We start from the raw sequence: 5462 nt of genomic DNA on the forward strand, positions 1-5462 counted from the left end.
GGGTCATCATCATCTTAGCCATGTCCCAATTATATGGGGTTGGTTATGAATCCTGTTTTTCCTTTCAATCTGCCCCTCATCTAGCCTTTTAACCTGTAACAGATCAGTTTTCCTAACGGGAGCTGTAGATAGTCTTCTATACAGGTAATCAAACCATCTCAATTTGCTTTTTCTAACAAGTGCTGTATGGAGAGTGTATTCATATCCAGAGTATATATACAGCTTTAGAATGCAAGATATCTAAATAAACAGTTTCAGTGCTTGGGTGAAACTTTTTTGTTTTTTCACTTTTCGTGGGGAAGAGGACAAGTCTGTACAAATCGTATGTCTAAGACTCAGTTTCAAAGGAATATGAATACAAATATATAGAGTGCAAAACCTTGTAATTTATATCATCTTGTATGTATTTGTACAGTATAAATAATACTCTTTCCAAACTGAACTTGAAGAAAAATACACTGATGGCTTTAAAAATCTTTAAGGCTGTGTTTGGTTTGAAGGAAAGGAAAGGAAGGGAAGAAAAAAAAATTCCCTATCCATTGTTTGGTTAATCAATGGAAAGGGTAAGGAAAATTAATTTTTCCTTGTTTGGTGAGGCAAGGAAAACATATTGAAAATTAATAATCATGGGTCCCACAACTATTATACATGAAAGATATGCTCATTGCTCTATGAATATCAATATTTATATAGAAGTAAATCAAAATTGTCATTGCTCTATGAATCCTCCTCCACTTCCACATTGTCATTGCTCAGGGGGAAGCAAAAACAGAGCCCTTCAAGAGATCAAAGCTTTGTTCTAATAGAATCACTCCTCTACCATCTATATGTCACCAGTGTGGTTTCTAAATGCATCTCCTATTGCTCTCTCTGAAATGGGGAAACTCTGGCAAGGATATTAGTATCCTTAAGAAATGTTGATATGTCACACTTCCACGATTGACAAATTTTTCACGGTAACATTGTTTTCATTAATATCACTCGTTTTATTTTAAAATAAAAGAAGCCACCTCCTTTCATCTCTTCTTTTAAGAAGACAGGTAATAATAAAGATTAAAAAAATGCCACCAGAAATTAGAGCTTTCTATTGGAAAGTATATCAATCTAAAATAACTCCTATGAAGATCTAGAGGAGGCCCTCTCTCTCTCTCTACCAAAGAAGCGAGGCAAAAATTCTTTGGAGGTGTAAATAGGTGGTGGAAAAGACAATCATGAGAGGCTATTAGTGATAATATTTTGGTAAGATAAACCCATTAGATAAAGTCACCAAACATGTTTTTACTCATATTTGTAAATGGTATATTCAAGAAATGGTAGTTTATGGGGGAATCCTCTTCTTCTAGAAAGATACTTGTCCTCAACTGGCTAGTTCCTTCCTCTCAATGTCATTAAACTAAACTCCAATAGGTGGTGTATTGATAATCCGGGAAAAGTTCAGGTGTTGAACCCATTCCGTTGACATTTGATGCCATTAATGGTGGCTTGATTTTGAACAACATTATGGGATGATTAATTTCATGCAACATTCCTCAGACTACTTAATGGTGGCTTAAGCTTAGTTCTAATCAGTTTTTTTTTTTTTTGTGTGTGTGTGGTCTAGCTTATTAGATTTTTATCATGTACCTCCATTGAAACTACTAATTATCTATCATTTAAGATGAATTTTTCATTATTATCAATACACATACGAAAACTGGAGAAATTGGCTCTCCAAGTACAGGTAAGACTCTTCCTACTTAAATCAATAATATGAAAAGTGAACCATGACTAACATAGCTCAAAAACATAGTGTGAAAAAGTGAAAATGAAATTTCGTAAGTTATTTAACTTAAACCAAAAATTCATCAAAAGAAAAAATTAGACAAGCATTACATTACATTTCTTTGTATCTAATAACTACTTTTATCTTTTTCTCTTTAATCACCATTAGTAATCTACCTAATAATATTCATCTTACAATAAAATTTAACTTTTCCGCATGTGTATGTCTAGAATATTTCTTTTTATTTTCTTGAAACTATGGACATCCTAATGATTGAAATAGCAAAGTACTTATGATACTTCTGCCAGTGTTCTCCTACAGGATGAAATAGAGGTTTATAAGAATTTGCTTCAATAGATAGACCACATAGGCCCACATATTTCTTCTACCTAAGGTCTGAGGCATGCAGATGAAGGGATGAGAGATCCATCATATGGATAGCCGAACCCTGCAGGAAGGTAGGGTGAAATTTCAAAAATTTCTCTCTCTCTCCCATGTGGGAATCATATTCCCTGTTTTAGAAAACTACATTTTCAATGATCAATCTTGAACTATAAACCAAACCAAATCTGAAACTAAAAGGTAGGATAGGGATATACCTGATACAGAGTAGTAGTAACTCCCAATGAAGGTGTTCATGCCCAAGGAGATCTCCAAAGACTGCTCCCACTGAAGATGATACAGTGTAGGGTGGAGCAAAATCAACAGGGTGGTCCTTCTGCAAGAACCTGATTCTTCACCAAGAATCCGATGGAGGGCGAGTGAGCACGACTTCATATCAGTTTTTCTCCAAAAACTGATATCAAGAACACTTCTTGATCACTCCTACTGGTGGAGAACGAACTGACAATGGCGGTAGCAATAGAAGGAGGCAAGAGCAGAAGATGGCATCAGTGTGACTGGAGTTGTCTTCTCTCTTGGATCTGAGATCTTGTTGGGTGAAGTAGGGTTCACCCTCCTCTATTTGTAGCCTTAAAGAGAGCAGTTCCTAATCTCATTAGGAGTTTCCTAATCCAAATCTGTATTTGGATTTGGACTCTCTTTAAAAGATAAGGATAAACCCTTATTTGCATATTAAGATCAACCCTCCTAATCTATTTAGGAGTTTCCTAATCCAAATCATTATTTGGATATGGACTCTCTGAGTGGATAGAGATAACTCCCTATCTTATCTGCTGATCCAAATCCCAAAACCGCCCATCTTTAATTAATCATATTAAACCAATTCGATTTGGGCTTTAGTCCCATTAAGTCCATGTGCACATTCGGCTTCCAAACTGCTGCCCAGTTGGGTATCCTTGTATGGCGTGGGACTCAAACATTGATCTACACATCATCCATATGGGTTCAGCCCAGCCTTTGTTACAAGGCCTAGCCGAATTCACTATAGAAAACAGTGAACCCCTGAGCCCATCACCATGGGCTCTTAATGGGCCCAACACTTACACTAAGTGGTCCCCAAGTCAAGCCACCTTATAAAAACACGACTGTGGGTAGATGCAAGATTAACCCATTAGGTATTACCCTCAATGGTCTTACACTTAACCTCTCAATCCATAATGATCAAACACTGCCCGACAAGAGAGGACCTCACCCTCAACTACAAAGAACAGTGTTGCACTCTCTACTCACATGGATCCCGGGAATTAAAACATTTTGCAAACATTTTGAAATCGTAATATATATGTATATCTCTATATAAATATATTTTGCAAAAACAAATTTCAACGATTAAAATCAACTGCCGACAGCTTTGGTTTCCATCAGAGAGAGTGCATCCCCGATCATTACCTTTGTCCAATAAAGGGGTTGATCATGTCACTATGATCACCCACTCAGATGAATTCTCGGACTGTCCCAACATACCCAGGTTTTGACCCCCTCTAAAGATCTCACTAATTGGCATATCAAAAACAACACAATCCGACACCTAGTGCAGTATCATAATCGAGTCTAGGGGTCACGTGTAACATTCCAGTTTTTCCCATCAATCTCCAAGGTCCAATGCAATACTGGAATTCTGGTCCGGTTCAAGGTTTTAAGAAAATCCACACTGCATGTACCTTAGGTCTCGTCCTGGTAGCTGAGACAAGCCACTCCAACCAACTTGGTAGCACATCAGTGTCAGCATTGGTAGGATAAATCTCCCTAAATCTATCCAACGGCTGTGAAGATTCTAAACTAACATGAGTCTCATATGTGTCCAATTTAAGGGTATTACACAGAAACACATCATAATAATATGAATCAAATATGTAATTTATTCATTTACATTAAATGTCATAATGTACATCATTCTGATTGGAGATAATGGCACACATTGTCTAACAACAGATTCAAAGCTTGCCACTCAAATATTAAAGAAAGTCAATGTGTATGTTACAGTAAATCTTAAAAGTGATGTTTTATTTATTTTATTTATTTTTTATTTTCTTGATTTTCCAAGCTCATAGGTGATTACCATACTGACCATTGACAATAATAAGATAAAGGAAGTTGGACTGAACATAAGGCACCTTCTTGCATGACTTATCTAAAACTTTTGGTATCCACAAGACCACAACTACAAAGGTACTTCAAGGTTGGAAGTTAGATTGAACAGAGGGCACCTTCTTGCTAGGTCATCTTCTGTCTTTGAGGGAAAGACTTGTTAAAGTCCTTACCATATCTAAGGTGGGAAGTAAATAATATAGTTACAGGAGTACAATGATGTGGCTGTTAAATTCCTTGTTTGGTTTTGACCAAGCACTGAGTCCCAGTTCAATGATATACTGATGAAACAGAAAACTCCTTATATTATGGAGTTGGATGATCTATCATACTCGAGTTTAATGAGGTCTTGGGCCAGTCCAGTTGGGTCTTGGGTATGCCCAAACCCATTTGCAATCCTATAAATGGTATGGTTGCATGAGTGTCAGACAATTCCATTAAATAATTTTTTTGGTAGAATAGTCTCTATTAATGCTAAAATATTTTCCCATCATACCATATGGACAGGGTCGCCTCATCCGCCAACTACTCAGAGAGAAGTCACACCCCGCTTTTAATGCTGAGATAAAGATAAAATAGCAAGTCCTCCTAAATATCACAGAGGTTGGGTTAAAAACACAACGAACAGACAGTGATAACAATGTTAACAAATGGACATATCACAAATCACATAAGACTAGGATTATAGCCACCATAAACATAATGTAAAAGTGGTAAAGAAGTAGTAATCACATCATAGCCAAAGGTCTAAAGCCTCAAAACCAGTAAATTGATAACCTTATAGAACAACTTAGAAGAAACCCAAACATAAGAACACTTTTACATACCATGACAACATCGAGGAACTAAATTTTAACTACCAACTTCAGGCATAACATCGACAGAAGAGGTAAAAAGATAAGCATCACTCCATATTACACAATACAAATACAGTAGATATTTACAAAGCATGATTTCCTACAAATGAAGATGTATTTAGCAACAGGTTAAGGACACATGCATTGCTTTTTATCAGTTTGTAAGATACATTTATTGTCAACCTCTAGTCGCACCATAAGCCCCTTGAACATTGGATATCTCAATTAAAGAAACCTTCAATCATATGACAAATGAATGAACCAAAAACCAGGACTAAGACTAAAAGCAACAGGCAAGTCAACTTTCTCAGAATAAAATGTACAGACCATGCATCAACCAATTAGACCAGATA

This window comes from Nelumbo lutea, chromosome 1, assembly GCF_056320005.1.
Source record: "Nelumbo lutea isolate HS-2025 chromosome 1, American lotus-T2T, whole genome shotgun sequence".
In the NCBI taxonomy this organism is placed as follows: domain Eukaryota; kingdom Viridiplantae; phylum Streptophyta; class Magnoliopsida; order Proteales; family Nelumbonaceae; genus Nelumbo; species Nelumbo lutea.